The sequence below is a fragment of the Nannospalax galili genome, unplaced genomic scaffold, assembly GCF_000622305.1.
Source record: "Nannospalax galili isolate Female #2095 unplaced genomic scaffold, S.galili_v1.0 scaffold302, whole genome shotgun sequence".
Lineage (NCBI taxonomy): Eukaryota > Metazoa > Chordata > Mammalia > Rodentia > Spalacidae > Nannospalax > Nannospalax galili.
The window spans coordinates 4,586,217-4,597,762 of record NW_008350120.1 but is presented as its reverse complement, the minus strand read 5'-3'; positions in this window follow the sequence as shown (position 1 = coordinate 4,597,762).

Below are 11,546 nucleotides of genomic sequence, written 5' to 3'. Positions count from 1 at the left end.
CCGGGGGGGGGGGGGGCAGTACACACAGACTTCTAGCCTACCTGGAATCAGCTTGCCCTGTTCAAGTTTCCCACTGGGTGGTGGTTAGATATGTAGATTCCTAGCTCTTATGGAATCAGGAGTTTCACCCTTCACATCCACTGCCACTCTGGGTGTCCCAGAGATCCTACAGGCGCTGTTCAGAATACTGTCAGCAGACCTCCATGTCTGCTCTGTGTGTTCCAATCTCCCACTCAATCGCTCCCTATTTCAGGGGTTACACTGTCACCTCCAGAATCTCCTTGGATCCTCTATAAGTTTTTCTCTTCATTAAAGTCTCCCATGTCTTCATACATTGTTCTCCAGAAGCCTTCTGGTGTGTCTTGTCTGTTTTAGTTTATTCTTTTCTGGCCCACAGATTCTTAAAGCCATTTCCGTGTCTTTACGACAGCTACTTCAAAGTCTTCGTCTTCAAGTCCAACTCTGGGCCTCCTGGGGGGTGGTTTGTTCTTTTCCTGCTGTGAATAGATTCTACTTTCTAGGGTTCTTTGTACACACTGTTATTTTTTACTTAAAACTGTTTATTTTGGACACTGCAATAGAGTAACTCTCCCTAGAAGTGGAACACTGCTGTTATTTAAGAGGTCTGTTGTCCATTAAGTGACGTTTCCAAAGCACTTCTACAAAATACTCCTTGAATGAGGTCATTGCAGTCTCTGTCCTGTATTTCCCTAGCCAATCAGTGACTGACCTGACAGAGATCTCCTTAAATGCGTCTATTTCAACAAGAAAAAGAAAAATGAGCTGGGTATGGTGGCACACAGCTGTAGTCCCAGCACTCAGGAGGCAGCAGCAGGCAGATCTCTGAGTTCGAGGCCAGCCTGGTCTACACAGCAAGTTCCAGGACAGCTGGGGCTACAGGAAGCAGGAAGACCCTGTCTCAAAAAGACCATTCTATCAAAACATCCAAGTCACCATCAATGGAAAACCCAACAAGCTGGACAGCCTCAAAAGTCAAAGCCTCTGTTCTCTAAGGGTTGATTAAGCAAATCAACAGCCAGACTAAGAGAGCTCTTCAGAATACTGCACGCAATTTCCGGCTTCTGAGCCTGTTCCACTAACTGTAGAAGCTGAGCTTACCCAGCATCAGACCGGGAAGACTGGCCACTCGCAGTTGCCATCAGCAGTGGGAGAGATACTGGGGCTCAGCCTGAATCTGTAGGGCCTGCCCTAACTCTGGAGTGTCAGAACTAAAGAAAAAGTTGATGTTGCAGAACAGCTAACTCAGTACAATCTGCAAGTGTTTCACTATTCCAAAGGCAGCTGGTGAAAGGCCAGGGTGTGCCATCCTCCTGGTGCAGGTGTGCACACCGCTGCACTGTCAGAACAGGACTGACTGAACTCCCGGGGCTTAGGGGTGCAAGGTGGAAGCTCTGACACTGAACATACATGGCTGGTTTTCGAACAACCAGCTCTACCCTGCAGCTGCCCAGGTTCCCTTTCCTGCCACTTAATCAGCATGAAAGAGAAAATAAATTCACAGAGTTTTAGGGGCTCTGTGCACAGGAACCAGGAACAAAGCCCAACATTTACCAACAAAATGGGTCTGCCCACTAGAACCTCAGAATGCACCCTGATTTAGAAACAGGGTATTTGCAAATATAATTAGTTTAGGTGACGTCATTCTAGATTAGAGTAGGTTCCAAGTCCAATGTCTGGTGGGGCAATCCACTTGTGCCTATACACCCAAAAGAAATGAACGGATGGACTTGAAGACCTGCACAGTGCTCACAGCAGTATGACTCACAGCAAACAAGCGGGAACAAGTGTGTAGCTGGGTTTTTAATGTGCTTGACACATACAAAGGACTATTATTCAGCCTTTTCTAGAAGGAAATTCTGGGGCTGGAGAGATGGCTTGGGATGAAGTGTTTGCCTCTCAAGCAAGAGGACCTGATTTCCAATCCCTGGTATGCATGTAAAAAGCCAGGCACAGCAGCACACGTCTGCAACCCTGTACAGAGGCAAGGGAAGGACCCTGGGGCTTGCTGGTTCCAGGTTAGCCAATCAAGAAGCTCCAAAAAGGTGGAGGAGGAGGAAGGCATTCAACATCCACCTCTAGCTCCCACTCTAGTGAATGCGCGCATGCGCGCACGCACACACACACAAAGACAGTGAATTCTGACACATGCTATAACACAGACACCTGAAGGCATCATGCTCAGTGGAATACTGACTAGGAAGCAGACAGGGATCCTGGAAGCTGCCTTGACTCTTATGTTCTCTCCAGTCATTTCCCACACTCTTCAGGTTACATAAGACATTCCTTTTAAAGTCTGGCTGATAATCAGTCACAGAACTACGGAAAAAAACATTTTTATTTTATGTGTATGAGTTTTTTGCCTACATGTATGTAATTGCAGCATGTGCATGCAATGCCCTGCAGAGGCCAGAAGAGGGCGTCGGAGCCCCTAGAACTGGAGTTACAGGCAGTTGGCTACCATGTGCCTGCTAGGACTTGAACCCAGGTCCCCTGGAAGAATAGCCAGTATTCTTAACCAGTATGTCATCTCTCCAATCCCAATAATACAGCATTTAAAATTTTTATTTTACTTTATGTGATTGCATGTATTTTCTGCATGTAGGTAAGTGCACCCATGTCATGTAATGCCGGAGGAGGTCAGAAGAGGCTGTCAGATCCCCTGAAACTGCACTTACGGATAGTTGTTAGCTGCCATGTGGGTGCTAGGATTCGAACCCGGGTCTTCTGCAAGAACAACCAGAGTTCTTAACCGCTAAGCCATCTCTCCAGCCCCTAGTACAGCATTTTAAAGGAAGAAGAGCAAGTGCCTGAAGGGCCTGGTGCTCAGAGCAAGGGTAGTCAATCACCTCCTTGCTTCAACACTAAACATCTAAGCAAAGGCAATCCCAGAAAAACTGGAGGCACCTAGGGATGTCTAGCAGTCTGGCACGCAGTCACTGACGCCTACAAGGCACAACTCCTTCACTGTCCCCACCAACCCCCTTCTTCAAAAACTTGGATTTGAAATGTTATAGACTAGTAACTTGGGGTCAGATCCTAGTGACTATACTCTAAGGGTCAGCAAACTCTGGCCCGTGGGAAAAGTAGGGGATACCACATATTTGCCCCAATTTAGCCACACCTCATTCCCCTAGGCAAACACTGACTGGAGCACACCAATTCAATCACATGTTGTCCAGTTACAAGGACAGAGCAGAGCTGCAACACAGAGTGGACCCTCGACAGCTCAGAGAATTGCCTTTTACAGCAAGTTTGCACACCTTTGTCCACCTTCCTACTTGTCTCAGTATCAGTCTTGCGTGTGGCGCATTCCTGTCCAAGTGCGAGAAAAGAAATGTCAGAGTGGGAAGAATTCCAAAACCTTCCAGACACCCGACCACACAGCCAGTAAGGAAATCGGAAAGCCAGTGTCTTCCAGAGCAGACCACCACAGACAAGGAAAACGACTCCAATCTCTAATCCTAGACCCACGGAAGTCACTGACCAAGTGTGAGGGGTGAATTTGTTCAGACTCGCACTGAGTCCCCAACACTTTCCCTTCAAAGCACTCACTCTTGGAAAGGGGGAGCACTAAGCACACTGCCTCCACTCGTTGCTCTCCAGAACTAGAGAGCCTACTGCTGAAGACAGCAGGTGTTCTGGTTGCAGAACATCCAGCTGAACTGAGGTAGAAGCTTCCTCCCTGGTGGCTAGTTTTCAGAGTGCCACAGTGCTATGCAGTCTGCTGGGATGGAAGTCATCAACCGCTTACTCAGCTGTGTGCTAGTCTACCAACAAAACAGGCACGACATGTCCTTTGATGCAGCCATGGCAGGGCTGCACTGGGGTAACCACCAGCTTTCTTTCTGGATTTAAGGCCTGCTCCACAGAAGGAAACTGTCTGGAACTGTAAACCTACAACAGCCCATGGCTGGGGAGGTGACAGGCCATAGCGGGGAAAGCTCCCATTATTTGGCTACATGGACATGATGTGCCCATCAAACCATCTTCCAAATATTTATGTCTATGTCCATTATTTGGCTACGTGGACATGATGTGCCCATCAAACCATCTTCCAAATATTTATGTCTATGTCCTTAGATTTGTGCTCTCGGTCTTGGTCAGAGAAGCTTCTTTTTTGGTAGACAGTGGTTACTCCAGGGACTCATAATTGGTCAATGTGCTGACAGTGACTGTTCCATGTCAGCCCTAAATGAGACATCGGTATCACCCCTTCCAAGACTCAGGAATATCTTGGAAAAGAAGGCAAAAAAAAAAAAAAAAAAAGGTAAGGGCTGGAGGGGGTGTGGGTGCTGGGGGATGCTGTCTTCCAGACGGGACATGGCCACAGCACCCGCCAGCTTGCAGAGGCTGTAATGACAACAGCTGTGATGACCACCACAAAACCTGCACAAGAGTGGACTGCCACCTATCAAGGAAGGGCAGGCGCTCACCAGCCCCTCAGAAGTAGCTGATGGCTGCTAGGGGGAAGTGCTCACAAGGACTCATGGTTCTCTGAAGAGACATTGGTAATTAATGGTGGGGGATTTTCTTGACTGGTGTGCCCACTGTTAAACTGCCTATTCTGTAAATAACCCTCAGTCACGCTCATGTAACAACCCTCAGGAAACTCACTGGGTCACCAAAACAAAACAAACAGTGGAAAGGGACGAGCTAGGAAGAGGAAGGTCATCAGAGGAGCGGGAGGGGAGAAGGGGGATGAAGGTTAGGACACTACACAGTCATATGAAAGGTCATAATGAAACCCATTACTATGTATAATTAGCACACTACTAAAAGTATACTGGCAACTATTAATTTGAAAATATATATTTTTAAAAATGGGGCTGGAAAGATGGCTCAGTGGTTAAAAACACTTACAGCTCTTCCAGAGGATACAGGTTCGATTTCCCAGCACCCACATGGCAGCTAGCAATCATCTGTAACTCCAGTTTCATGGGATCCGATGCTCTCTTCTGACCGCTACAAGGCATTGCACACACACACACACACACACACACACGCAGGCAATACACACATACGCATAAAATTAAAATAATACAATTTTGTGATGATTTAAGATTTTTATTATTTTTAATTATGTGTCTCTGTGTCTACGTGGGGATATGAGTGCAGGTACCCAAAGAAGCCAGTGGTGTCAGGTCCCCCTGGAGCTGGAGTTACAGGTGGTCGGGACCCACCCAACAGAGGGGCTGGGAGCTGAACCTGGGTCCTCTAGAAGAGCAGCCAGTGCTCTTAACTGCTGAATCACCTCTCCAACCCATAAATACAATTTTTTTTTCATCTTTTTGAGACAGGGTCTCCCTGTAGCCCCAGCTGGCCTGAAACTCACACTGCAGACCAGGATGGCCTTGAACTCACAGAGATCCGCCTGCCTCTGACTCCCGAGTGCTGGGATTAAAGGCGTGCACCACCACTCCCGGCTAATTTTTTAAAATAAAATATAAAAAATGATTTTACTACAAAAATATAAATTACTATTAAAACTGACATTTCAATTTCACACACACACACACAAAAAGATCAATAACGATGGAAGAAACTGAGAGTAAAGAGGGATCAGACGCACATGGCTTTAGAGACAAGCGTGCTTCCAACATTTAAGAAATGGTCATGCTCCCAGAACACTTCTTAACACCTTCAGGAACGTAAAGCTAGCACAGCCCATGTGCACAAAGCCAAGGAAGATTGTAAACATCTCGGATAGTGATGAAACCCAACAGTTCATTTTCTTTCAATGTTCCTTTTTTTTATAAACTTTCATTCTTATTTTATGTATATATTGCCTGCATGTATGTAAGTGTACCCATGTCAATGCAGTGCCTGGAGAGGTCAGAAGAGGGTGTTAGATCCCTTGGAACTGGAGTTACAGATGGTTATTAGCTGCCATGTGGGTGCTGAGATTCGAACCCAGGTCTTCTGCAAGAGCAGCCAGTGCTCTTAACTACTGCGCCATCTCTCCGGCCCTTAATGTTCCTTTTAACAGAGCATATAAATCAAGAAAGTTGTGGATGGAACAGACAAAAAATTTATATATGAAGGTTTTGAACCCAAGAATGCATGGCTTACACAACACTGAAAACCTATCAGCATATCACTACATTAGATTAAAGACAAGACAGGGCATGATTCCTCAACAGGCTCAAAGTATCTGACTTAAAAACTCAACTCAAACAGTAACTATGAGAAGCCTACAGCAAATTCCACACTCAACAGCAAAATACTCAAAACCAGGCACTGCACTTCAAACCCAGAAGCAAAGAGCAGGACTATCACCACACACTGTGCTATTCTTGTTACTGACGTGCTCGCCAATAAATAGTATACTTAACATACATCAGTGTAAGTGCAAAAGAAAGAAAGAAATGAAATATGGCAGATGGAGAGACTGCGGATATGACTAACTAGAAAATCTAAGCATCAAATTTCTAAAACAGACCGTTGTGTGGAATTCAATAACCAAGTGTGTGGGGGTCGGCTGTAACAGTACAACACTAAGATACTAAGAATTAACAGATTTTAAAAAAGAACTACACCACCTACAGTGACAGTATTTCCTATTAGAAAAGTGGAAACTATATCAAGTAAGCTTTAGCAATGTAAGTTCCTTCTCATAAAGGCAGAGATGAGGGTCCAGGGCAGGCTGAGTAAACATGTGAATGACAAATGACCAAAAAACAAAAAACAAAACTGTTGACAGTGGGACACTCCTGCTGCTGGATAAAGAACCCATACTGCAGAAGTGTGGACCTCAGCCCAGCATGGCAGAGCATCCTGTAATCACCGCACTGGGAAGGCCAAGGTGGGAGGACTGCAAGTTCAAGGACAGTCTGCGGTAACAGACTTGTCAACCCAGCAAACAAAACCAACCTTGCCAACCATGTTACCAGACTTAGCACAATCCCAGTAACAACTCCAGTAGAAGTCTATGCAGAATCCTGGACATGATTCTGAAGCTCACTGTTTTTAAATGCACAGGCTAACCAAAAACTTCATAAGAGCATGCATGACTTATAAACACAAGTGCGCACACGCGCGCACACACACGCACACAGGCCAGCCAGGATTTTTAAAGCTACGACTGGAAATCTGACACATTATAAAGGTAGAAAACCCAACAAATCACATTAGAGCTAACAAAACCAAATTCACATTATTATACCCAAAAGAGAACACCTTGTTGATTAGTACCTGAGTATCAAGGGGCATAAAATGTTAAAAGCACAGGATTGCCATGGAAAAGCCTCTATGTGATGAAAAGATAACAATAAAAACTGATAGATTTCACAAGGTAAAACTGTCACACAGGAAAAAGTTTAAAACCAGGTCACAAAGGAAGACCAAAGGGTCAATAATCCCAAACAATTACCAAAAGAAAAAAAAGAAAAAAAAAAAAAAAGGAACCGCATGTACAGGCAATCACACTGCAAGTAAAGATTCATCTTAGCACTAGGAACAAGAAAATATAAATTACAAAATTAAGGCTATTTTCTCACCTTAGCAAAAATTAAAGACCCTTAGAAAGGGTGTGGGAAATGGAGTACTTTGCTGATGGAAAGATAAAGTGGTACCAACTTTTCTGGGGACAACTGGAGAAGGGCTACCAAACCCTAAATGCACGTAGCACAGTGATTCCAACTCTAGAGGTGTCTACCCGTGGGAAAGATTTGCACAGTGCACCAAGATGTGTCCACAGATGTTTATTCACTATCATCCACCACAGTGAAAAAGCAGAAATAACCAAGGTGCTCACTGGAAAACCAGCAAGCACTTTAAGGGTGCGTGCATACATCTCACCTGACATCTCACCTCTCTTCAGAGGCTGGAGAGATGACTCAGCTGGTAAAGTCCTTGCCATACAAGCATTAAGTACCTGAGTTCAGATCTCAAGCACCCACAGGAAACCTGGGCCAGTAGCTTGTGAGTCTGTAACCCCAGTGCTGGAGGACAGAGGAGGACACAGACAGGAGATTCCTGGAGCTCAATGGCCAGCCAGACTAGCTGAATCCAACGGATAAGCTCTAGGCTTGGCGAGAGATCCTGCCTCAAAACATGAGACCTCTGGCCTCCACACACGTGCACACACCCATATGAACACATATCCACACACACATTAAAAAAAACTATATTCACTAAAAAATTATTTTAACTGGAAAAGACGGTGGAATAGAACCTGTGTGTCCAATGAACCATTAAGCTCTCAAAAACTAAACATACACACACACCTAGGCATGCTTGCCATTTCCCAGCCCAGGGGATGCAGTCAATGCTCCAACAGCTTCCTAAGACTAGTCCTTGTTATATTCCCAAAAACTTTTGACTGGGGCTGGAGAGATGCTTAGCATAAGAGCACTGTTTGCTCTTGCAGAGGACCCGGGTTCAATTCCCAGCACCCACATGGCAGCTAACAACCATCCTAACTCTAGCTACAAGGGATTCAATGCCTTCTTCCAACCTCTGCAGGCACGGTACAACACGGGTATGCTTACATACTTGCAAGCAATACACTCATATATGTAAATAATATACTTCTAAAAGTTTGACTACGTACTGTGGCCTGTCTACTAGCCTCTTGAAGAATGAACTTAAGAGGCTGCCTTTGTTTGAATCTCCTGGAGCTCTCTCAGGGCTGAAGTAGCAATCTAGGCAGTTTGTCCAAAGCACTTAAAGGAAAGAGGGTAGATCATTTTATGTCAAACTGAGGCAAAGGACGGCAGGCAGAGCAAACAGCATCCCACCTACAAGCCTGAGAAGGAGGCTGGGGATGAAAGCACATTGAGAACAGAAAGGTTTTGCAAGTTTTTCATGAGTTTCCATGGCTCAAGGCAAGTTGATGGTTTTTCACTGTTGTCAGACAACTTAAGTAGGCTGCTTCATAAACTGTTAAGTAGTGACATATAAACCAAAGTGGAGGAATGTTTGCTCAAGTTTAGGTGCTGACTTTTACTCATTCTTACAATGCAGGCAAGCACAGGGTCTGAAAGTTATCCTCCCTATACCAAGGTCCCCCAGTGTCAAGTTCTTGCAGCTGTACGGTTTCCATTCCCAAGATGCAGAGCTGCCATCTGTCCTCCTTGCTACAAGACTGGCTCCAACTTACACGGCTGCAGGAGCAAGTACTCAGTGAACAGCCCTGATCTCCAGTAAGGGCTTGCTGCTTTCCCGTAGGCCCAACTGTCCACCCCGTCCCTGCACTTTTGTGGCATCTCTTTTGGCCACTGGGAGATTCCATTAGTTTCTGGCCATAGTCTAGGAGCCATAGTCTAGATACTGAAGATTCATTTTTCAGTAAACAGTCACTTATATGAGGTCAGTGATTTTTAAATTCACAATTTGGGGACATTTAATGGATTATGAAATTAGTTTAGCTCACAACCAGCATTTTCCCCTCTTCTCTTTGGGACAGGATCTCACTATACCGGGCACCAGGGTGGCCTCAAACTCACAACCCTCCCACCTCAACTTCCCCAGTGCTCAGACTTGACAAAGCTGTGTCGGCTGTACAAACAGCATTTTAATGTAATGAAACAGGTATCATCAGAGAGAGCAGGGCACACAATATGTACTAGTACTGACCATGTCAGACAAGGTACTGGGAGCTGTAATTTTAAAAGTCTGAAAGCCATGTTCTAGGTAATATGCTAAACTGAGGTGTCAAATAAGCAATCTATAGACAGTATTGCCAACAATGTAAATATTTCCAATTTTGTATGATTTAGTCAATTATACAGGTAAGCACTATGGAACTGATGGGCCAAAATTTAGGACAGTTTTTTTGTCTGGTTTATCAAGAAAAGGCTTCAAATATGATCTCATCTGTCAAATATTTGTTCAACACAGTCTAAGGGCAGGAACTTGGGTGCACAGCAATGCCAACAGGCATACCTGTCCTCATGGGTCTTACAGACTACTCAGGACAAATAAAATTCTTTCAAAAGGGGGGGGGCTGGAGAGATAGATGGCTCAGTGGTTAAGAGCACTGGCTGCTTCTGTAGAGGACCGGGGTTCAGTTCCCCGCACCCACACAGTGGCTAACAACTGTAACTCCGGTTCCAAGGGATCTGACACCCTCTTCTGGCCTCCATGGGCATTGCATGACAAAGGTGCATCTACATACATGCAGGCAAAAACACAAATATAAAATAAAAATAGAATAGTTTTCTAAAAAGGGAAATCACTGACTCACACGAAAACAAAGGTACTACAGAACAGTGGCGGGCACGGACAGGGGACCACAATTCCAGCCTCGACAGCCTTCCTCAGACACCTGAACCTGCTCAGTCAGTAGGCTGCCCTACAGGAGGGCAGGAACAGGGCAGTACAACGGAGGAGCCGCTCAAGCAAGGGCTGGAGACCTGTGCATGCTAGTGAGGTACCAGGGACCAAACGACAGAACCTGGGAACCTTGGCAAGAAATTTGGACTGAGCCTAAGATCAACGTGAAGATTGGCACAAAATGTAAGAAAAATTCCCAAACGTAAAGCCTACTTCGCCCACTCCGACAGTAATCTTCAAACTTACTGGGCAGACAATTATTCTAAAGCCCCAAATCTTGTTCTCTACAGGTTATATTCACTGGATTTACTGTTTAAGAAAGCAAAAATGAGAAACTTAAAATACTCAAGCACAGACACCCTCAGCCATCAGCGTGTCTTCACATGCCCAACTGCACACTAGTTAAAAAACAAATGGAAAATGCAAATACGACCATCTTCTCACTATAAAATCAGCTTGGCCCAGTTTTTTTCTTTTTCTTTCCTTGAAACATGATCCCTGAGACTCACACAAAATACGTCATTTTGACTTCCAAAGTAACCAACTAATGTGGATAAATCATATTTAAATTTTCAACTAGAAAGCCTCAGATTCGGGAAGCAAAGAAAATCACCTTGTGCTATCCCCCAACCATCCTGCCAGAAGCCCCACCCCGCAAGCCGGCTCACAGGGACGGTTTATTATCTGCTATGGGGGGGGGGGGGGGACTTCCTAGGCAGCACGGCTCGCACCGCGCCCGCCCTTCTGCAAACATCACTACACGCCTCTGGGCTGCGCAGAATAGAGGGTTTCGACGGACTGGACCAGTTAGCGGCAGATGCTTGTGCTGCGTACACTTCACCGCGGCTTCTTTTGCCCAAGTTCTGAAAAGAATCGTCCACACCTCACTTTAAAATACTCGTTCTCATCACGATGCCAGTGTTAAAAGCGCTGCCTAGTCTGTCTACACCGTGGAAGCTCGCATAGCCAAACTACGCAACGCAAGCATCCTGCGGCCGAGCCTTTGTGCCCCGTCTACGCTGACAGCCAGACACCGGCATTTCCTTGGAAACCCCGGAGCCTCTGCGGGACTCCAGCCCGGCCCCGGCGCACCCTCCTGCAGGGTGGACCCCGGTGGCCCGGCCCGGTCCGGCGCGATCTCGCGGCGCCGCCGAGGCCTAACGCTCCTCCGGGACGCGCGCTCGCGGGCCCGGGGCGGCGCCGAGACCCAGAGGTCCCACACAAAGGCGGCAGGGCCCGCGGCGCTCTCC